Source organism: Apteryx rowi, unplaced genomic scaffold (assembly GCF_003343035.1).
Source record: "Apteryx rowi isolate R43461 unplaced genomic scaffold, aptRow1 scaffold_50, whole genome shotgun sequence".
In the NCBI taxonomy this organism is placed as follows: Eukaryota; Metazoa; Chordata; class Aves; order Apterygiformes; family Apterygidae; genus Apteryx; species Apteryx rowi.
The window spans coordinates 2,340,266-2,364,998 of record NW_020450761.1 but is presented as its reverse complement, the minus strand read 5'-3'; the positions used below and the strand labels follow the sequence as shown (position 1 = coordinate 2,364,998).

At 40.2% G+C, this 24,733-nt stretch overlaps 1 protein-coding gene across 4 annotated transcripts in view; it reads right to left on the bottom strand.

The window, feature by feature from the left end:
* Nucleotides 1–24,677, bottom strand: part of KCNG2 (potassium voltage-gated channel modifier subfamily G member 2) — a 58,727-nt gene extending 34,050 nt beyond the window's left edge. Inside the window, exons 1-2 of one of the 4 annotated variants that reach the window (XM_026079792.1) lie at nt 6,709–6,803; nt 4,378–6,091 (exon numbers count right to left, since the gene is read on the bottom strand). The gene's annotated coding sequence lies outside the window, so the exon portion shown is untranslated. Of the gene's footprint in view, nt 1–4,377; nt 6,092–6,708; nt 6,804–22,649; nt 22,672–24,538 lie in introns of those variants that run through there. The other 3 variants (XM_026079789.1, XM_026079790.1, XM_026079791.1) reach the window with 3 other exon arrangements.
* Nucleotides 24,678–24,733: the final 56 nt, after the last annotated feature.

The following is a 24,733-nucleotide window of genomic DNA, read 5'->3' as shown; positions in this document are numbered from 1 at the left end:
AGAATGGGATGGAAGAAAAATACCATGTATGATTCAAGCATAGGAAGGATGGAAATGAAACAGAGAAGGTAAAACAAAACCAAAGGTGACTGAATTAGTCTTTGTGTTGATGTCAAAACATTACAATATATAAGTGTCTCCTACAGACACAGAGGGCATTTTCATGCCTTCTGACCAGACACATTTTAGCAGCCTAATGTTGGAGTGATCAGCAGTCAGTGAGGAGAAGTAAACTCTCAACCTTTATGTCCTGAAGCATGCTTTTGGAAGAGTGACTGTCTGTCCACTCGCTCTATGGGGTGGCCTGTGTTCTTAATTTTGACCCTTAAATTAAATGCCTACAGTTATATAGCATAAGTATCCCCCAACTCTTAAGAGAATCTGCTTTTCATTCAAGCCCAGTGCAGACAATTTATCTTATGGACACCACAAAAAAGATGATAGTAAATCAAGGGATCTAGTCCTGCAGGAGAAATCATGCAGGGGACCAAAAACTATCACCAAAATAGTTTCCATTCATCCAGCTATGGTAGATAAGTTCAAGAGAGGATGTAGGCCCTACCAGAAGGGAAGGGAAAACAAATGGGGGGGAAGATAACCTAAAGCCTAAACCTAAAGATACCTGATATTTGACAAAGCTGCCACTGTGGTTTTACTGAAGCAGCCCATTCACCCTCAGTGCTCAGTGCTCTGTGTTTTGCTGAATGAAACTCCCTATGGAAACAAACATATCTGTCCAACAGAGGTACATCCCAGGGACTAACTTCAATCCACTCTCCCATGCCAGTGCTCCACAGCCTCCGACACAGGCATCAAGTATGCTTGTTCTCAGCTATTCACTCTAGTCTCTGCATTACCTGTCTGGATCCATGCTTCCAAAATGGTGGGTCCCAATTTTGGACTCATGTCAGGACTGGAAGAAGGTCCCCAGACCCAAATATGCTCAGGCAGAAGGATGAGATGCCTTGAAATGGTAAGCCCATCTTGCCCTCTAAATCTTGGCTGAAAGAGCAGGGAACCTTAGAACTCATCTTACAAAGGGAAGACGGGAAGAACAGGCAGGTAAGCCTGCCAAAAAGTACATATGCTTGAAATCCTACACTGTTGGGGGAGCCGGAAGGGAATTTAAACAACTCCAGGTGGACAGGACCCACCAGATCCAAGCCCACAAGGAAAAGGAGAAGGTGGAGCTGACAACTGCCTTCATCCTGAACTCTCCCGTTTGCCCTAATTCAACCACATAGTGACCCTTCCCCGTGCCCTTAACCCAAACAAAGCTTTCCCAGATTCTCTGCTCTTTGCCCCTGCATCCCATCTCTGTTTATCCTCTTCATGGACCCAATCTCCTTCCTCTTTCCCTTCCTCCCTCTCTCACTTCCTTACCAGCCATCTTGCTCAAGTGATTCGTGAGAATGAGTGTTTTCTGCATTTTCTGCTGTGCTCAGATTACATCTCCTTTCCCTCCAAGAAGAAAACACTAACAAACGAAGGCTGGAGTTAGATGCCTTCCAACCACTCGTAATGTTTGACAAAGAAATTCAAAACCAACTTTCACAGAATGCAAGGCAGAAACAAGTTCTACTGAATGCCCTTCRAGGTACCCATTTCAGAGGAAACCATCTAGTTGAAAGCTCTTCCACTTCTCAGACTGCACGTACACCAGTTAAGCCATTAATTTTAGGCACATGCCTATAGCAAGAGCAAAACTTGTTTCTGAATTTCAGCACTGCCCTTTGAGGTAGCTCATTCCCACGTACTACGCAGCTTAAATATCAAGCAATTGAACCCATTTGTACACTATTGAATCATTATTTTAACCATTTGGCCTGTATGCCTATATGCAGGCACATGCACACTAGAAGAATCTGTCAACATTAAAAAAGAAAATCTGTTTTTGAACTCTTCTGTCTCCAGAACTCCTTGCTCAGTTCTGCCTTATTTGCCAAAATAACCCTACCTGTACTCACAGGGACACATGCATTTTAGCACAATATAAAAAAGGCTGCAGTTTTCAGAGATCTTGGATGAGCTGACCTCTAAACAGMGAGGGATTTTTAAGTTTACAGCAGAGCTCCAAATAAGGCTTGTTGCCACATACTCAACATTGGCAATAATGACAAAAACGTTAATAACAGCTGCTTATTCAGGGAGCATTGTCTGTCCTACGCAATGGGGGCAGAATTCAGGAATCCTGTCTTCCAGACATGTTTTTAAATTAGCAGGTTCTCCAGATCTTGCCCAGTATACAAGTCTCATTTTCACAATTAATATGCTCTCCTGCCTCGAGTAGGAAGCTTCTAGGGCCCTTTGGTTCTCTTCCATACTATCTGCAAGAACCCATGTAGTCAGTAGCTAGCAAGGACTATCTAAATTTTGCAGCTTTCAGGTGTAGCGAACTAGAAATTCTGCGGCAGCTTGAAGTAAATTAAAAAAATTATTTTTTTTGCTGAATTAAATATGAAAATGAATAATATAACTAGCAAGGTATCCCTTATGTACTTATTTTTGTATTAATTTTAACACAAAATTCTGTTTTGAAATGTTATTCAATTTCATAACATCTTCTATTCTGAATTCCTCCTAGACAGATGCCTGCACTGGCAACATCAATCTTCCTAACAAAAGCTAACTGGGTAAAGCCAGAGTTTGGGGGTAGAAGCACTGAGGCTTTTGGGTCCTGGGAAAGCAGAAAAGATTGTTTGGATTTTTTTCCTCAAACAGGTGATAGCAGAGGCCTTTGGCAGTTTGTGTAGCAGTTGCAGTACAGATGCATCTCTCATGCTCTCACCCTGCCATGGAAGAGGACAAAAATGACCTATAAGCTTCCAAGGTATCTTTGCATTTCCTCTCAGCAGCAACCCACTTCCCTCTGCCTCCAGTCCCCATTGTTGCATTCAGCCGAGAAACCCTTAAATTCACTAAACATGCTTGCTCCCTTAAAGAATCATCTGATAATGTTATCAGAATTGGATTTTAATGTTTAATAATGAATGGAAAGAATTAGAAAAATTTTCATTCTTTCTATGCTTCTATTTCAGGCAGCTTGTAGAGCAAGGAGGTTTGCATTTCACTTGTCACTTTTTAAAGTTAATTTTTAAGACCATGTTCTCTAGGAACATGTACTTTAGATGGACTTTTCTAAGCAATGCAGCAGCAATGAGTGGATTCCACAGTGAACATGATGGCTTTAAAATCAAGTAAAATATGACTGCCCCAGTTATGAGCAACATCTTCAACAATCAAGCTGAATCCTTCAAAAATCGTCACCTGTTTCCAAAACACTGGAGCCAATGCAAGAGGTAGGCTGACAGGCTAATTAATCATGTGTGCAATAGATGAAAAAATTCACTGACATCTTGCTGGTGAATGTTGGTAGACCAGAGGTCATGAACACACACTCAGGCATAACTTTTCTAGAGAACTGCTTGAGCAGCAGAAATTTGAGATGCTCAGTACTAACAGCAGTCCTACCTGTCTAGAGGTTTTTGATCCAATTTGCTTATAAAAAACACTGAATGAGCTGAGCTCTTGGGACAATGAAAGGAGTAAGAAAATAATACCAATGTTAAGGAAACAATCCAGGCCTTTGGGTGATGCTCAGGGTGATTATTCATTTACTAATTGTTTTTGTGCAGGTATTTTACTGGACTAGCAGTTCATGCCCTCCATGTGAAAACATTCCCCTATTTAGAGCTCCTTCAGCTCCTGCCAAATTGCTCACCATTGCTCTACTTGAAATGCCAGCACATACACAGAAATGTCAGCATAAAATACAGCTATGGAGTTCATTCTACAGCATTACTGCTGCTGACAGGGTTTTGTTTCTGAGCAGTTATTTTCATGCTGCAAAAGAACATGTTGTTACTCATAAAGTGTACATTATTCTACAAGTGCTACAAACAATAAATCACTCTGCCAGATCCCAGCATCTCTGGTACACTCCAAGCCTGCTGGGTTTCTTCCCCTATGTTGTCATGTTTTAAATCTTATTATCATCAGAAAGATGGCCAGGACTTTTGAGCTACTTCAGTTCATTGCCACCCAGCCTTACCTTTCCACAAGAAAGGCTCCATGAGCCGTGCTGTCTGTTGTGTTCATGATTTAAAAATGGAAAATTAGGAAGTAATTAATCCACAGCTTTGTTCAGGAGGCATTTAAGACTTCTTCACTACAGAATCTGGGCTAGTTCAGGGTTGCCAGCAGAGAGACTTTTTCACTTATTTCTAGCTTGCAAATGTCAGTTTTCATGTTACATAGTTACTTAGAGGTAGACTTATCAGGTGGTGCAGTGCAAAGATACACAAATGAGCTCTACATGAGCAAAGGCAGTATAACCACACGAATTTATTTATCCTAAACCTGGATTAGGTCAGATACCTGTGCAGGAGTGTCACTCCAAGTCTGAACATGAATGCCATGGATTCCAGGATCATTCCAGTGCCTGCCCTGATGACTTTGCTCACACCTGGATCTGCAAAGGGCCATAGACCTGTGGCACCTCCATTCCCAATGGAAAAAGGAAGGTGACTGAGATGTTGGTGAACTGGGCCTTTGGAGGTGAGGAATTTGCTTCTGTAAGTTTCTTCTTCCCACTTTGCAACTCCAGGTCTTACTTACACCAGCGTAGTAGCCAGTCAGTTTATTATGAGGCTTAGAGGCTATGTATGACTATTTCTCCACCTACGTCTTTCAGCAATGGAAAGCTGCTCTAATTTTCTTGTGTCGCCAACAGCCCTAGTGGGCTCTCAAAGAAGCTGGAGACTGCCAAGTGTAGGAATGGTTTTGCACTTTTTCTTCTTCTTTCAGATTATGCTTCTTGATTGCCAAAGCAGACTCCCTAGAAAGTGTTCTGCAGTTGTATAAGCTGATCTAAATAATCAGGTCACAGTTTCTTGTTGCTATTTACCAGCAATGCTGGGGAAGAAAAGCTTGATGTTTGGCTATATGTGAATGATCAGTGGAGTTTTGCAGGTACAAACAAAAAAAGAAGTTAGGATCCATCTCAGCTTCAGGTCTGTACTTTTAGTGGCAAATATTTGGTATGCCTTGTCCACTAAAGAATCTAGATCCTGGTCTCCACAAAGGCTTTTTCCTCTCCCTCCATTACGACAGTACTGAGTAGCAGTGTCTCTAAGGGGCAATGCCTGTAATGCTTAACAGTTCTATTGTACTTGTATCACACAGTACAACAGAACACCCCAGATTTAGCTACCTCTATTTTACTTATCCTAGGGCTTTACTTCCAAACAGAACTTCACTATTTTATTATTGTTTTCTTGCTAACAAGCAACTTCTGTTGTTAACATAGGAGACACAGGAGCCATAGGAGAAACATGCACAAAAATAATTTTCATTCTCCCTCCTCCTAAAAAATCTTTGATAAATGTAACATTTCATAAAATACGAATTCATAACACATTGCTTTCTCATCAAGTAAAAGGTATACATGTATATCAGCATCTGAAAATCTGAATAAAGATCAGTAAATAAGTAGATGACAGCTACTTAATGAGGATGTTTGAAAGGAAAGCATGTAATCTGATTTGTACTGCATAATTCTTTTTGTATTATTTATTTTACACTTTAAATGACCTCATTTTATTTAATGTATTCAGCAGTCTCAGTAGCTCACTCTGACACAGGATCATTTAGCTTAAGCTCTGATCAAGTAGCTGCTCTCTAGCTTATGTAGTCCCCTTCCCAACAAGAAAATTTGCTCTCCAAACTCTGTCCCATAGAACTACATGAAATAAGTATTTGGCTGCTGAAAGCTTCCATACTGTGACAGGAACTTGCAGCACCATTTGGTCTGAGAAACACTGTACTGCAACAGATAATCCATGAGCCCTAGCTTCAGCTGAGTCCACAGAAATTGAAGGGGCTATGGAAACAGGCTCCTAGAGAGGTAAATCCTCAGGCTTCCAAGAGGCTGGAACACAGGGGACCACTGGGAATGCTTGCCCAACAGAACTGATCAGCAGGAAAGATCCTACCGATGTTGTATACAATGAGTCCAATTCATAATATAAATTTCTGTCTCTGTAGTCATTATACGGATGTTTTTGTTGCTGTAAAAAGATAGCTTCATGATCTAGAAGGGAAACAAAGTGTGAAATAAATATGAGACATGAGCAAACAGATGGGTTTATAGAAAGAGAGTGGGAGAGAGCAAGCACTTAGCTAAACCTCTTGTGGTCAACTAAGAAATGTAAATTGTACTGTTTCAGATAAAATATAATGAACTAAGATCACTTGATGGTTTTATGCTTACAAAGACTAATAAGTCAAAAAGAAATATGTAATTTCCTGAAACACTGGGAAGGAGGAGGAGGAGTGAAAAATAAGAGGCTTTGAATAGAGACAGATATGGTAGAAAGCAGCTAATTCATTATTTTAGAGCCTAATCCAGGCAGATCCTGAGTCCCCTCAGTTTTCAGGCAAGTTTGCAAGTGCCAAGCATCTTGCAGGAAGCTCTCTGCATCTCACAGAATCAGGCCCCTAGTCTGTAATATTGCCTAAGAAAACCCTTAACAAGTAATGCCATGCATAACTGGTACTAAGCCCAGGCTTAAAATTGGTACCAAGGCCAAGCTTAAAAAATATATATATATGTATATATTCTCTCACACTGGGGCAAACAGAAAAAGAGGGCTCTTTCGAACTGGCAGAGGAATAACAGATATGAGATCTGAGACATGAAACACTCACGGCGTCTCCAGCATAGACATCAAGAGTGCCAGGCAGGGAAGGAACAAGGGTCAGAACAGCCATCCAGATCTCACTAGTCTCCAGTCAGGTGCCCACACAGCGGCATCTATTGCAACCTGAGATGCCCTGGCATAGCCTAAAGGAGATGGCAGATGTGACTCAGGAGCAACAGCTGGATGTCAGGCAGGATATGCTAGCACATCTCAAAGAGCACTCGATGCCATGTTTAGGCAACTGAATCCCTCAGATCAAAAATCAGCACTGCAGATCAACTTATCCCTCTCTATGGGGCTAAGATACTCACTGAAGCAGAAGTACCTTTCAAAGCAATGGATTTCTACAGTGTTGTAATGCAAAAACCTGAAGTGTCCTGTAATTAAAATTAAGAAGCTTTCCGTAAGAATCACATTAGACAGGTTTATTTCTTACTAAATGCTTCTTGTTTTAACCAAGCTGAACATGTTCTAGCAATTTTATATTTGGGAGCATAACTCCTTAATTCTTAAGTTAAACGTGATCACCGCACATACCATTTTTGCATGTAGCCAGACTATGAACACAAATTTCCTGTGTTGTTCATACACAGGTCCTTGTCATGGGAAGCAACTGGAAATACATATATGCATATTTATAACTATGTATGTGTACCTAATTTGGAAAACAGAACATATTCCTTGTTTTTGGAGAGACCTTGGTTCCACAATGGCATTACAGAAAACATGACAGTCCTCAGCAACAAAAGGGCTGTGTTTTTTCTTTCAGACAGTACTCACGCTCCTTCTAAGGCACATGCATGTACAAGAAGAGCCAAATGGCAAATGAGAAACCAGTGAAAGGGTCAATGAATGTCAGTTAGTGTCACTTCTTCTGGCGCTGGCTAAATGCTATCCTGTTGTCATCTAAAAACAGTAAATATCCTTCCTGATCCTAAACTGGTAGGATGAGATAGAAGGATTTTAAACACAACTGCACTTTCCAGGAATAACACAAAAAAGCCAATCTCCCCCAAACCCTAGAAATCTTAACATTCATTATATTATACAAAAAACAAAGCCCAACCATAAAAACAAGTAAAGATAATCAACTAAATATCCCATTCTGTAATACATATGTTAGGCTCTCATGCTTTTGCCTCTTGCCTCTGTTTTGCGTATTTGCTGTATTCCCCCAGACTTAAGACAACCTGAAATTTGTTACAGCAAAAGGAAAATCAGGGTCATTGAATTCACCAGTCCATGACAGAAAAGCAAGCTACTTTTCATTATGTATGTACAGACATCATATGAGCATTAATTGGTACCTATTTTGGAATGCCAGTATATTGTGCTGTTTGTCACATTGTCACAAAATGTTATAAATACACAGCTAATAAAGATGCCCAAATTGTAGATGCAGACTTACAATAAGGACAGCCTACCAAATTAAGAAGGCTCATTTAATTCTGGCTACAGAACARTGTTGAATGTCATCGTTCTTTTTACATGTAAATCTGGACAGATTTTCAGACTTGTGGTATTTTGCACACAGAATCAATGCTTCCTCAGCTCCAGAAGACCTACAGGATCCTGTGTGGTTCCACTGAATAAGAGGGRAAAAAAACAAACGAAGACTCAAAAACTACTACACAGGCGCTTTCCTGAAAACTGAGTGCAATATAATAGGGATAAGATGAGGACAAGGTGGATGAATTGACAACATGGATCCTCATTTACACTCCCTTCCTCAAACTCCTAAATGTCTTTATTTCCATTCTAGGAGGACTGAAACAGTGAAAGTTCCACTACCCCCAGCTAAGTCATTCCAGATGGACAGTGGGGAGGAACTGTATAGATGTTACAGGCATTTTCACTGCAAATTCTCCTGGATGCATCTAACCTGTTATCGAGCACCTCCCTGTCAGATATTCTCAACTAAGTCTTGATCTCCTCTTTTACTAAAGCATGTATAAAATACCCTCATCTATTAGCTTCCTATCTGATACTCTGCTAATAATAAAAAGAAAAGGCAAAGGAGCTGCCTGTGATATCTTTTTTTGCTTCTCCTAATCTGGCAAATCTCACTTCCTTTTAAGTAGTTTCTTCACTCTCTCTCCATGTTACCCTCCACTAGAGCAATATACTTTTCTTCATTTTACAGACCCTTTCACCCCAAATAAATGTTTCACAGTACCAACTCATCATGCGTCAGTTCTACCTCCTCATTAGCAGACCCATTTTCTCTTCCATGGAGACATGCATAATTACTTTTATACCATATAACATATATAAATCACATAAAATTTGGTCATGTGTTGTAAAAAATAGCCCTGCAATTGTTTTCAGCCACAGAACTTCATCCCAATTTAGCCATCAGTTCTAAGTTGCAAAGTCCAAAGTTGCTTTTTACAATCTGTCTGACAGACTATGGATTACTGAAGCTGGGTTTTGGAAAAAGGGATTTGACATTTATTTATCTAGGTCTTACTTTCAAAGCTATTGTGATCTGATCCCCACAGGCCTTGAAATTGATTTTAAGACAACGCTTAAATCTTTTCAAATGGCAAACTGTTTTTGGTGCTTGTTTCAAAAGTTGCAGTTTGCCCTGCCTTTCCATTTACCATTTGTGCACTGATGTCAGCTGTTTACTATCTTTGTTTATTGCTGTACACACTAAGGCAACAAGATTTGTGAGTTACTATTACAACAGAGGGAATAGGTGGTCAACAAATGGAATTTTCCTGATACTTTTAATAAGCAATGACTAATAGCTTTTTAATTATCAACACAGTGACAAAAATAAATGATATTTAAGGTTACATTTTTACTGCCTTCCTTTTTTGTATGTACAAAAGTATGGCCACATAGTCATATTGGGTCATTAGCTATGCAGTTATTCAGATGGCTGGTTGTTCAAGTGCAACTTTATGCACTCAGATATAAATTTTTCATATTTGAATGAATGCAAACACACAAACCAGAAGCCCAATGAAGATCTGGCTATTTAATCTAGAGGACATTGCATATTAGGTAATAAATTCTAAATTTCAAAATTGTAAATTATTGCTATGGTTTCCCTTTAATCATCTGCAGTTTCTATAAGAAAAGAATGACACTTGATTCATTGAAAATACATCTGGTCAGAGACTACTGTAAAATTCAGAATGTGCAAGAGCTCACAGAACAAGAAAACCTGCATAACTGGTGCATTCACACTTTATTTCAGAGTCATTCTGTTTTACTGATTTATACTCTTTCTGTTCTTAAAGCCTTTTCCTATAAGTTATCTTATTTTCTAATAAATGTTACTTTAAATCTTCCCATTTGCTTTTGTTTACACTCTACAAATTTCATTGCTTGAAACTTCCAGTCAGTATCTGCAACAGAAACTTTTAACCTTGCATATGCCCCTCTTTTTCATATAGTCTTTTACCTTCTAGGATAAAGAGCAGCACCAAATTTCCTCTCCTATTACTAGGCTCCTTTCTTGCTGCTAGATGGCACACACAACCCTTAGGCTTGCAGTGTACGAAGTTATCTGTCAGCGCTTCACAACTCCTCTCAACATCCTTTCCCTCCACAGATTTATCTCAGTTGATTACTCCTGACAGTTCCTAAAAACTTTCAAAATTCGGTCTGCTGAAATTAAATACCAGTGTGAGATGACATAAGGACAATCTACAACCTTGACAAGAAGATTATAATAAATTTTTAGTACACATCTTTAGCCTTAACTAGACTTATTCCATCTGCCATTCAATGCCTAGAAGTATACCTGGGGCATACTATATAAACCATGAAACCAAAAGTGTATTCCTTTCTTAGAAATAATGTATTTTCTTCCCTTTCCTAGTCAATAAGTAAACAAACTTTTCTCAGTTTTTCTTCTGCTCCTCACTTCTACAATACACCAAGTACTCTGAAACTGCACCATTTGACTGCTTTCCCTAAAGCAGGCAGATACAAATTATTTATTTATTTAAACCGGACTCTCTATTGGAAATTGTTTCAGTGAGCACACTATTGCATGCATTATGCAAGTACAGCTATAAGACTTCTCCTCAGAGGGTGGGGCCTGCAGATTTTGTATCAGATTACCAACATGCTGGAAAGTCAAAATTTAAGGAAATATTCTGTGTATCTCCTGCTCTAATTTTTGATCTGAAAATGAATGGGCATTTCTCATGTTGATTTGAGCATAAGGGCTATATATATAAAAAAMCCAAAATCTCAGTTACACTGAGTTATTTTTTTTTATCCAGCCTTCTGCCTCTCTACCCAAGCCACACCACTCTAGGTACGTCAGTGACTTACTGCCATTTGCTCACCCCCTCATGGCAGCAGTCTATGACTTCTTCAAGGTGATTCACAGGGCATGAGATGGAGCTTAAGGTAGCTTCATGAAAGAAAAAAAAAAGTCTTTGACTTGCCACACTGAACACAGCTTCTCATCTCTTCCTACTATGGCCCAGTCTCCTACTGCCTGTGCTTCACCTCTCAGCCTACAGATTTTTCAGGGTAGGAGAATGGATGTTATTTGAAACTTCAATCTGCAAATGTTTCCAAGACAATGTGGCCTTGGTTAAGGGAAGATTTTCCTTTGATTTTGGCCGGCTCAAGGGAAGAGAAAAGCAAAGGGACTTTTTTCAATCATTCTTTCCTCTGCATTCAGATACTTCAGAAACACTTTCCAAATGTTTTCTCAGGGTTTGGCCTAAAATCATTGTGTACTGCCTCCTAAAATTCTTCTCTAACATATGTTATTTGCCTTAAAGCTGAAAGTGTCTTTCCACTTTGGAAAAAACAAACAAACAAAACCTTTTTCCAAAGCCACCTTGAGTTTCTTGCTTTTCAGACCAAATCCATTCAGTTATCAAGGAAGCAATTAGGATTTTTTTCAAAATCAAAGTTGGCGCACATGGTCCTGCATCCATGGAGGAAGCTCATCCACTAAATAAGGAGGTACCATTCTGCACAGTCCCTTTCCAGAGCCAAACTGCCATATGCTGCTGTTTACCCCTCCTTCACTCACATTCCCTCTGGAGACAGTCAACTCTGCCTACTTCAGTCCGCTAACTCAGTCTTCCCCACAACTGCGTGTACTTCACAACTGACGTTTAGTTGCAGGCTAATGTGTCTTCTCACACCCCAAGGTGCTGACATGTATTCTCAGAGATTTAGGCACCCTTGAAAGAAGCAGACGCATCCTTTCCACACGTGTATCAGGTGCCGCAACAGGGGCACAGGCTCGTGTCTGGGTCCATGACAGGATACGCCAAAGACACGAGGCAACTGATAGGGAGAAATGACACTCCCTTGCTCTGCATATGATCGTATCTCATCACTGACTCCTTGTGAGTAGAAGAGGGGGCTTGAGGAGGTGGAGGGGAAGCCATAGCATTGTTCTGATTCCCTTCCCCTGTATTGTGGGAACAAGAGAGAGGCTGTGGGAGAAGAGCTAAAACTGTTAGTCCCAGCCTAAATCTATCCTTGTAATACATGTGTTATAACAAAACAGCTTTACTACATATCACAGAGGTTAGGCAGTACCTTCTGTGTAAAGACAGATTCTTCAAGGGGCTCTACAATACCAATGCCCATAAGGAGTCAGGACTGTCTTGTGCAATAATACTTAAATTTGGTTTTCAGCTTGGTCCCTCTTCTTCTGTAGTCAAGTCTAAACCCCTGCACCCAACCACTAGCTTCCTGGCCCTTCCTGAGTGCAATAAACCTTATCATCTATTAACCTCAAAAAATACTTGAACTAAAAGCTCCAGCCAAGACATCCCTATCGAAGCCTCACTTAATTTTCCCTCCTGCCAAGTCTGGCATGCCAGGTCACAGATGGCACATCACCTCCCTGGCTGCCTCCCTGCCTTGTCCTCCTCTCCAAAGGGACTTTGGCATCACTTGCTACCTCCACACAGCTCACCTCTCCCTCTCGCACCCTTTCCTGACACTCAGCTATACAAATACTGGGATGGAAGCCAGAGGTGTGGTGTACAACTATCAGCCTCAAACTTCTTCCTTTTTCTGCCCCCCAAAAGCAGAGGGGCTGCCCATCTGAGGAGAGGTGGACTACACGTGCTAGCAGCAGCCAGGACCATTTCAGAGTCAGTAAGTGCAACTGCAAAGAAGAAAGCACCCAGACTGACTCACACACATTCCCTTACTGAGCTTTATCTTTTCTGTCAAAAATGTTTAGTTTCCTTTAGGGCTATGGAATTAACAGCCTCTATTGCTGCCACATTGTTTGCTTCAGAGAAACTTGCAGGCATCTCAGACAAAACACACAGTCGCAAATGCGGGTGGGAAATAAAAAGTGATAAATGAAACTACTTTTACATAATTACAAAGACCTGCCCATAACTGTGCTAATATCATACTTATCGATGTGCTGTTGAGAACCCACTGATGTAGCAGTAATGTAACATGAGTGAGTAAGCAACATAAAAATGTTTTTAAAGCCATCCTCAGACCTCTGGAAACCCACATATTGTTTCCTGGCACTGCAACACTTACCAGTTGGTTTGTATAAAATTAAGGAAGTGGCAGAGCGATACCCATTTCATTATCATATTCATTCATTATCTTTCATCCTCCCTCTCACTAGATGAGAGGCAAGCTACACAGCACCACCCATACAGGCCCGAACATCTAGGGCACAGCATCAGGCTCTTGCCTTTGCCTTCTCAATTCAGCCCCAGGAGTCTTGCAGGATGGGTGGCAGAGCTTCAGTGTGAGAGTTGAAGAGGACCCCCAGCCTCAGTGCACTGCTCTAGATGCTAAGTATTATGGTTTTAATCCCTGAGGGAGATTTAGTTCCTAGTCTCATGCTTCCAACTCAAGGGCACTGTTGTCCCACCTCACTGTGCTTTCAAAGAAAGCAGCGGGCTCAACTCTGTCCTTTCAAAGAACCATCGAAGGCAACTACCCTGAAAGGCCAGTCTGCATTCATGGGACTCAAGGAGGTACCTGCTCACAGCTTTGACTCAGCCTTGGCTATRTGGTGTTGGTTCGGAAACACTCCTGCACTGAGAGGTAAACAAGTGATAACGACAACATCTACTCTGGGAGTACTTTCTGTCTTCTGCAACCAGGTGCAAATGCTAGCTGTATCCTGAATCTATGCCAGAGATATCTAGCTGCCCATTTTCCTCTCTGTTCCCACGTTCCCTAGTACTCTAGTTTCCAGAGAAAGGAAACTCCATCGCACAGGCTGTAGACAATTTATGGGACACACTACGCAACTCAAGCTGAGTAGCTGGGGAACAGGACTGGAGAATGTTACAGAACAGCTCTGTCAGGAATCCTCATGCAGCATATGTGCATTGTATCAGCAGCAGAGACACTGAATCATGGGCTTAGGACCCCATTTAGAAGACTGAAAGTCAGGCATTGCAGAGCCTAACTTTTTCAGAGATTCTTCATGGATAGCCCTAAGTCTATAAAGAACATGCAGCTGGTGACTTTAGATGGCTCTCTGGGGAAAGACAGCTATTAACCCTCAAGTGAATGCAGACATATCTTGCTCTTCATGTTCATGACATAAGTTATGTTCAGTATGAGGACTGAAAGTGATGCCAAACATACAGTTAAACAACCTGTACAGTGTTGTTCTACATTGACTTGTTATCATTTTTAAGTCAAAATATCAGTGTGTAATTTTACATTAGTTTGTCATTTTAGTGAACATGGATCATTATGCATATATTATGCCTACCTGAATACATTTGATGGCCATCTGAAATTCCAGCAATGAATGGCTCAAAGCCAGACTTCTCTTAGTAGCTCTCAAACAGAAACATGACAGAAGAAATCAGCGGCTGCCATAAGACAATTCACTAGGAGGTTCAAGGAACCTCATAACACACGATAATGACGTATCTTGCCCTTAGGGGCAGTTTGCTCCTAGACCCAAACATTGCATTTTGGTTTACATTCTGAAAATAAAAGGTCTAATTTCTTTCATACCTTTTTATCCTATTTAATATAACTGCAGCTGTTTCTCTTGCTTCATTATTTTGCACTGAAATCTCCAGTGATGCATAGAATAACTTTAAAATTGTAGAGTAGAATCATTCTGCGGTACAATCACTTTTTCTTTTTTCTTTTTAATAATGGTCCACTTTTCAGAACGCCAAGAGTGGTATAAACTGACATACTCCAGTGGGTTCTCAAGATTCATGGAAAAAGATAATTAAGAAAATATTGCTCTCTGTCAAGATTGCAAATTATTTCTGTGAATTCCTCTGAGATCTGTACCCTGTATCCTCAACAGTTCTGCCTGCAATTGAGGTTGGTTGAGTTAAGGAAGGTGCACAGGCAAACTGAAAAGGAAACAGCTATCAAAATCCTGTTAAGTAGGTCATTATTGGCCTCATACAGCTCTTACGACAAAGTTCAAGGCAAGGACTGCAGCATACAGTGCCAGGACCCTGCAGAGATCTCTGAAGTGACAGTGGTGAAGAGAACTGGAAAGAAAGATGAAATCTATCTTGTCTAAGCTACTGCTTCTTCTTTCTTTCTTTCAGGGAGATATGATCAGAGTTAAACAGGTATTAATCTGCCAAGCCTACCACCGCATACACCATCATTCCAGCTTACTGTTCGCCTCACTCTATGTGCTTGTTTTATCTTTCTGCAATAAACAGTATCCTTAGTTTATGGGTATAATTGGTTAATTTGCCCATACTTCAAGGGGTAAAAGAAGAACAATTAAACACTGTCCTTTTTGCAAGGATATTCAAGCTTGAATAACCAGAACAAAGGACACGAGAAGGAAAAGGGAGGCAAAAAGAAAATCATGTCACCAACTCTCTTTGATCATTAACCATGCCTAAAAAAAGCTTCTCAACCAAGGAGGAGAAAAGGGAAGTCCAGGAAAATGCTGACTCCAAAGGCTTCAGAGAAGAATCAGGCTGCAGCCATTATACATGACAAATCCTCATCCAACTTCTGTTTTTCAGACTGCACGTAGCAATATGGCCCCCTTATGACACTTTTTTTTTTTTTAATAAGTAGTTCAATTAACCCAGTTCATTAAAACATACTGAAGTATGGGTCTCAGATATATTGGTCTTTTCTCATTTAAGCTGAAGGAACATCCCTTCAAATGGGGAATAAATGAATTCTAGACAATTTTAAAGAAAAAAAAAGGAAAAAACCCTAGCATTTATAATTATAATAAATTGTTGCATAAGGGTCCATGTTTGATATGAAACAAAAAAGCATATTTTTTATAAGTATGCACTTATGCATGTAAAGAATTAGACCAGGTGTTATTTGTCATGGTCTACCACAGAAGCTATCAGAGCTTATAGAGAAATAAAACGGCTATTAAAAATGATTCACTACACTTATTAACATGACAAAGCATAGGAACTGTGAACTAGTAATTAGAATGCATGAGATTTGATAAATACAAGGTTTTACATGTTCTATAAGGACCCATTCTTGAAACCCCTTACTTACAGAGTCCATATTCACTTAAGGCCACCAGTGTATTCAGCAGGATTATTTGTGTAAGAATTAGTCATAAAGATTAAAATTTGGCAAGATCAGGCACTGAATGTAAGCGCTTTTCACTAATTTTTATTTTAAAGTTAGAAAAAGATGAAATCAGAAGCTTCATCCTAGCTTGGCCCAAGGACAATAGAGTCCAAACCCTCACAGTCCTGGATTAGTATTATAGAGTACAGTACAAGTACAAAGAAATAGAAGAACAAACCTCTAGGGCCGAGATGTACTCTCATTTATACCAACGTAAATCTGGACAGGCTCCTTTGACTTGCATCAACACAGCCAAGAACATTCCCTGCCATCTAGCCAGGAATTGCTTCCATCGCCGAGCCCTTAATCAAAAGCCTCCAGAACAAATTCAAGCCCTTCTGCAGTCAGAGAAAGCCTCCACAGCAGGAAGCCTCGGAAAGCCACCAAGAGAGGCTGAACTCAGAATAAGGGATTTAGGGAAAAAATTTAATACTAAACTGAGAAATATTTTAGTGACATTTACATTGAAGAATATACACACAAAAAAGAAGATTCACCATCTGCAGTATCAAATGCTGCACCTCTCAAAAGAGTGGAGGGTATGCTGCTTCTGCTCTGATGCCAATAAAAATAAGGTTGTGCATACTGTATTTCTGAGCTCCCATGCACCTAACCTTTCATTTCACAATCAATAGAAGACATTTTAAATGCTTCTTTTTATTTCTCTCCTTCATACATAACCCTGATTAACTTCTCTTATCCATATATATTTTCAAAGGTTTTTATGGGTTTTAGTGTCATACTTAAAAAAAGTCCCTCTTGAAACACTTTCGATGACTTTACAGACATCTAGTAACATTAAAAAATAGAGCTCAAAGGCAAGCCTAAATAAATGAACTTGACAAGATGAAAGACAGGCACACTGCAAGAAAACTCTCCTAGGTACAGAACCTAGAGCAAATCAACCATACCTAGAACTGGTACAACTGGAATTGTTCCCTCCTTCTTGTAGGTTGAAGAGTGGAGAGATCCCTAATGTGTTATTCTGGTATCGTGACTTTCCCTTAATCAACGAGCCCAAGTTCAACTGAATTACAGGTAGGAGAAGATACGCCCACGTAAGCTCACGCACATAAAACTTAGCTTGGTGCTAACAGTTGGAAAATAGAAACGTGACTACTTCCACAAGGACTGTCTCTGCAGTTACACAAGGCAGAGTCAAAATTTTAACATGTACATGTGGGTACTGAGAGCCACTGTATAAATGACATCATTTAAAGTAAGCATACCTGCTCAACAGAAACCTGAAGGAAGCCTCTTGCGCTTTCACTGATTGTTTAGGTCTGCTAACAGCAGGCAGGCAAGATCAGTTGCTGCTCTGAGCGGTAGGGTAAGCTTTGAACTAGATCAATGTGCATTATGATAACCAATTAAACAGTTCAGCTAAACAATGTCATGCAGCCTCAAAAGCTGGCAAACAGTCCAGTAATGGTAACAAAGTGGTATTAGTCTTTCTGTGGAGAGATAGCAGGTCTCCTCCATCAGAATATAACTGCAAATTCACTACAGGAAAAAAAAAAAAAAAGAGGAAAAGGAAGCATGAAACAAGGAAAGATTGTATCAATCCTGATGGTGTATCATAATCTTCATTAACTAGAAGCACTTTACAGCAAACTCCAAAGAGAATCATTTCAGGTGTCAGAATTAGAAACGATAACTTCTGAGAATGCATGTTCTGTGTCCTGGAAAATATCTGCTTTTTTTTTTTTATATATTTCCTCCATAATTCAATAACATTATCAAAGGCAGTCTGTGAAGAAAGAGAAGCCACTCTTGAGAGCCAAGTAAAAATTTCATTCTAGCAGGTCAGAATGAAGTAGAATCCTAACCCACACAGACTTTAGCCTTGGAATAATATTTGAAAAGCTCTAATCTAAAGAGCCTTGGGTTTCACTCAGTTTTGTTGAATGAATTTATATTATGACCACAGAGTCTCCATGGAGGCTCTGGCTTCCTGGCTTTAGTAAATGAAAAACTGCACTGATTTTTCTAAAGGAAAACAAACATTTCTCCTGCTGTCCATCACAATCTGCTCAGCCTGGAGTACCTAAGATTCTTGCACTTCACTCTGAGTTCAACAACTCATCTTCCTCAGGCTCAGTCTATCCTTTATCCTATCATTTATTTTGACCCTTTCACTGTTTTCTAGTGTTTATGATGCATTTTCCCTAGCAATTGTTTTGATCTCATTTCCAAAACAGGATGGCTCTCTTTTTGGAAATATAAATAAACAAATGTACATTTTTCCACACATCAAAAAAATAAAAATAAAAATCCATCCATCAGCCTGGTAATCAATCTCTGACAGCATGCCAGACTCCTGGCTGACATTCCTTCATACCACCCGTACAGGCAACATTATCTCAACTCATTAAAGGGCATCATGCATCTTTTCCTTCATTAATTTGCACCCTTTGTATGGTCAAAACCACATATACTTCAGAATATTGCTGTTGATGTTGAATATGATGTTCTAATATTATGATTTATCCAATAAAACCACCAAAACATCAAATATTTTTCCAGTTAGTGTCACTTGAGCTGTAACGAAATTTTGAGTTTAGCTGTGACTGAAGTCGTTCCAGCTCAGGCCAATAACAGCTTGGTAATCCCAAACCCATTTGAACCAGTTCAAATCAATTCATGTCAGTGTAGGTAACATTTAAATCTGGAAAGGATCACACAGAGGGCTTCAGCACACATACCCCAGTTCTCTGTCACAGCCTAGCACAATACTCTAGCTTCTCCCTAAGTAAGCCTAACACATGGGGCTAAGGGGCTGTGCCGCCCTGGAAGTGAGAGACAGGCAGCAGGGAGATTTAGTTAAGAATAACAGGCAGAGTGCTCCCGAGTTCGCCCACCCGCGCTGAACCAAAGCTGGAGAGGCACGGAAACACAGCCACTTGTGCTGCCCGAGGACTGCCGTGGGGTCCTTCGGCAGGCAGCATGCTGCAGGCTCTCACCAGATGCTGCTGGCAGCAATGCTCAGATCTCCACTAGCAGAGAAGAGGACCCCAAACATGCTAGCCCTCTGTCGCTAGAAGCAGCTCTGTTAGAGTCCACTTGGGGCAGATTCAAAATACATCCACCCCAAAGTGTGCCCGGCTAGGGTCTGCAAAACAGCGGCAGTATCATGAACAGAGACCAGGGCTGGAGCTCCACGGGATGGTGAGCCATGTGGCCAGGGAAGATGGGGCGGGGGAGGAGGAGGAGGAGGTGGTCAGAGAAGGAGCCTGAGATGCTGCAAGTTCTCACCAGTTCAAAACAGCCACCATAGTAAGCAGATCTATCTTAAGAGATACCTCCCTCCATCAAACTAGTAACCAAAAAGTATTTTCCTTGATTCAAAGCTGGTTTGGTGTGACAAAGATTTAAAAGTTACAGCTTAGGTTCAGTTCTAATCTAAGAAAAAAACAGTGGGTAGAAATGAACTTCCAGTTCAGGATCCAGTTCAGTTCATCCTGAATAGAATAAACTCCCAAAGTCTAAGAAATGAGTTAGACTGGAAGATACCATAAGGATAATTTTCAGGGGGTACAAAGTTTGGCACATAGTTATTCTTACAGCTGTGCCAAATCCCTGGAGGATGAATTATCCTAAAACTGATTTTTACTTCTTCTCTTTCTTTTGTCTGTCCAGTCTCTCACATTTTCGTATTACAGATGCCTTGTAATTCAGACAACAAGGTAAATGTGCATAAAATGACACATTCGAGAAACCTGCTTCACAGCCAACACATATGATGCCTGCTTTACCATACATCTGAGAAACCTCATTTTCAACTCATTCCAATAATGTGTCTGACTAGAAACATTCGGAGAAAAAAAAAATTAAAAAAAAAAATCACAGGATGGCAAAAGATGCACGTATTCATGCTGGCTCTTCTCAGAAAATAAATACATGCATCATTCCTCTCAGAAGTTCCTGGAGGACCATGCTCAAACCCTAGGCATATCAAGCAAAGCCAACATATTATTTGTCAGCTACCCGTTCCATCTGGAGAGGAAGGGAAGGAGCTGTACTGGGCACTGGCCCTGGTGCCCAGTTCGGGTTGAGAAGAGTCTCACCAGTATGCCCACAGCTGTTCCTCTGGAGCTCCCACTAACCGAAGGGAGAGCTGTGGGCATCGTGGCCCAAGGCAGCACCCACTCAACCCAGTCAAGGTTGGAACTGACCCGTTATTCCAGCTGATATCAGTCTATTCTGCTAATGGAACCATTAAAAGGCGGCTGAGAAAACTGGTTCTGACTGAACTGTCAAAAAAAAACAATATTAATCTTTACAAAGTGCTTTTTGTGGGTACCATCTCAATCTAAACAGTGCTTGTTTCTTCAAGAAATACAAAGTTTTGAAAAAGAAGACTCTAGAGTAATCTTAGTAATCACTGGCATATGTAATTCTTCACCTTTTGAAAAGACACTGAAATGATGTTGTTTTAATGCTTTGTTTTTGTTTAATCTCTGTTGCTTTAATATTCTTAGAAGCTTGAGTACAAGTTTTTTCCTTTTAAATGTTCATGTTCTTTCCCATTTGTCTGATGTTGATTTATCTCCTGCCATTTAGACAGAGCATTAATCTAACATGGTTTATTTAGCTCCCTCTTTTCTAACAAACTTCATCATGCTACCAAGACAGCTTAGAAGATGAAAGGTGCTGGTTAACCAAGTAGCACAGAGCAAGGAGAACCATTATTGTGCAGACACCCTGTATAACGAATGGCATTATGTTTATGATTCCCAACAGCTGGCATTGCAGTTACCAGTTTTAATTACGCTATTTTTAATTTAATTATTTAGACTCCTGAAAGACAAAGAGAAGGAGATCATTTGGGACTTCAACCACCCAAGAGTAGGAACATTTTAAACTGACTTGATTCAATTAAAGTAATATAAACTCTTCTGTTAGTTTCCTGTCACTAGGAAAAATATCACAAAGCTCTGATTTGCTTTAAAGTTTTAGATTTTTATTGTGAATGTGGCTATGAAATGGCAAATTTGTTGGTAAAACCTGAACGGTTATCAGAGATACCAATTCATGCTAAGAAGCTGGGAAGCTGTATACTTCTCATCTTTTCCAGGATGGAAAAAAACAAAACAAAACCCACATACAGATGATTTTTAATATTTAATAGGAAGAATAATGCTCCAGAAATTGCTCTTCAGGAGAGTACGTGCACCTAAGGTTAGTGGATGCACTGAAAGTTGTTAAATGTAAAGCACTCATCCTAAACCACATTAGCTTTAATAAGACATCACAGATGATTCTTGATTTGGTAAGGGCAGAAGGACTATATTAAGAAAGCAGTAGGACTCTGGCCCCCTCTCTCATCATGAGTAACAAGGGGAGCCCATTCTCGGCTGACAAGTCAGGAGGAAGCCACAGACAGCCACAGAGCATTTGCCCTGCATCAGCCTGGATGAACAGAGCTAGAGTCTTCAAAGATGTTATTTTTTAATCTCAGTTCTGCCCATTTAACCACACAGCTCAGTATCTCAATTCACTTTAGTATCTTAGTCCCATCAGAAACAGAAAAGTGAGAAGCAGCAAAAAGGTCTTTCACAGGATAAGATATTACATAAGAGGAATAGAAGCAGCAGAGTCTGACTATCTGTATGGTTAAACTGCTTGCTGAAACAGAGAACAGATTCAGATATGATACAGAACAAGAATACAAATCATAACTCACCAGGAAATAATACCAAGTAACTTGAAATTGTCAAGTTTCATTAATAGGTACTTAAAAAATGCCTGACTGACACAAACAAAGCATTAAGGTCTACTGATTATAAAGGTGTAGTAATCAGTCTGATGAAGACATTAATCTCAGCAGGGAAATGTGCAAGTCACATAACTCAAAACTGATGTCTTAATTAAGCAAATAAGCTACTCAATGCAACACAACACACATGGAATATTTAAAGAGGTACCTAGCCAGAGCTGATGTGGCATTTTTTAGTGGAGCGACAAAAAGTTTGAGAAGAAATAATCTGGATCCATTTCACCTACATATGTAGGACACAGTTCCTGAACCCCCTATTAAGGCTTATCTGTATTACAAATTTAAAAATCTGGTCCTATGTGCCTATGTCACTTTTAAAGTAGGACAAAGCCTCCTCAATCACTTAGACCTTTAGAAAACGTTGCTTAGAGCTCTCACTACCTTTTTTTTGTTGTTTGTTTCTTCCCTTAATAACATTAAAATTGAAAATTTAGTTTATCATCTCTTCAGTCTTAAAATGCTGCCTCTCTTTCTGTCTTGCAAACAATCTGAAGACACAGTGATCATGTCCAACTCCATCTTTCTCCCAGTCTACCAGGAGCTCAAAACAAACAGAGACTTGTCTACACAGAAGTTAATGAGGAAAAAGCTATGCTGAGAATTCAGAGGACAATACTTATTCAGGAATAACTCACCATCTGGATACTCTTACTTTGTACCAACAGTGCCTGGTGCATGATGTTAGGGCAGGTTAGCTACTGTACTGTCAGTTCCCAGCAGCTTTTCTGGCACTAGGTTCTCCAAGTAAACAGGTCTTGTGCTACAAAAAGATTTAGTTCTGAATTTTACAGATCATTTCCACAGCTTATAAAAATCCATCCAACACTGGCTAGATCTTCAAAGCTCTTTTCCAGCTAGTACTGGGTTCGGTGGGAGAAGCCAGATGGATGGTCTGGGAGCAATCGCGTAGACTGTCCTGAAATCCTAGTCAGGCACTTAAAGTAATTTCTCCCAGAATCAAACACAACAAGAAAGAAAAGGGAAAGCCGAGAAGCATCCAAAGATGTTACAGTCCTACTCGAGCACCTTGTTCAGCAAAGAAATGCAACTGTTCTCTCATCTGCTTTAACAACACAGAATTGTTAAAAGAGGAAAAAAATGGACCCATACATTTCAGGGCTTTAAAACTGAAGACGCATAAACAAAGCAGGGCTTTGTTCATAGGGACACAGCTGATACATCGGGGCACTGTGAGAGTTATTCATACACAGGGATATATCACAGTAAAAGCTGAGCTGGACATTTCTTTTTTGTGCTGTTTTAAAACCATTTCATAATTAAGTCCTAAGAGATGACAGACATTTATTGACAGCGGATGCAGTGCTCCCAGGATGTATTATTAGGCACAAGACCAGAGGCGCAAGGCCAAACGCCTTTAATCTAACAAGTGGAGTAATGTCTCAGATACACACTGCCTGGAAATATTTAGTGACATTGTTAACATTTTAAAAAGGCAGAACTCTTGAGTCTTCATAGAAGCTGACATGCTGATTAAACAACCAAAACAACAGTAACCTGGAAAAAAAAAATCAGAGGCAATTTCCCTGGTTTTGAATTCCTTTCTTGAATTCCTTTTATATGGTGTTTAAAAAGAACTATCCCCTTTTCCCTACCTCATTCATTTTTTACTTTAGCAGTACCAGATCTGATCTTTTGTGCTTGACTAGAAACCTTTCCAGTATCCATGTGAATTGTGAACTTCTATGAGCTTTTACTCAAAGGGAAGAGCTGAATATTCAGTCATAGGTTTCCTTACAAATGCTCTATTTGTTTGTTTTAGGAAAGCCTTAAGAAAAGCAAATAAAAGAGGTTCGAGATTGTCTGAGCAAACCTCCCTTTTTTTTTTTAAAGGTCATCCTTAAGTAATTTCAGAACCATGCAAATAGCCAGGGGTGGGTAAGCAGACTAGAAAGATACCTTTCCTTCTGGAATAACTTTGGTGCTGCAGGCTGTACTAAAAATATGCTCTCAGGTGGAGGTTTGCCTTTTTTTTTTTTTAATGGACCAGGCCAATCTTCCCCCGGAAGGAGAGATGCAATAAAATGTTTTTCTTGCAAAAGTAACTCCGGAACAAACACTGTACGAGAAGGAGTGCTCACCTCTTCAGAAAAAAACATTACAAGACATCAGGGTCATCAAAGGTCTTTTAAACAAGAATCTTCTTTCTCAGGAGAAACCTTAGCCCATTTTCAGGGCTAGCGCTGGAGATGATATATTAAACCTGTTTGGTTTAGTTGGGAATCAGACAGACCCCCTATATGCCTTCACAACTGATGGTCTGATCTTACTGAGAATATGTCAACACTCAGATTTTTAGTAACACCTCTAACAAACATTAAACATGACTGATGTGCATACTCAGAACAAGTTTTGCTTAGGATCCAAACTGAAATTCATCTATACATATTATTTAAGAGATGCTAAAACCTGCCTAAAGATTTAATTCTGTACAGCTCGTGAGAAACACCCAGGAGCTCAGTGGTAGCCAAAAACGACACGATGCGGGGCTCCGAAGTGGAGTTACCTGCCAAAGTACACAATCAATTTCAGCGAGGGCGCGATAAACACCGCTTTTAGAAGTCAAACCGAAGTGCCGCCGACATAAGGACTCTCCCGCAGTCACCGCACCGGCCGCCCTCCGCGCTCGGCTCCACCGCCACCGGCCCCTCCGAGCCCCGCCGGACCCGCGCCGCCGACGGGACGGGACGGGACGGGCGGG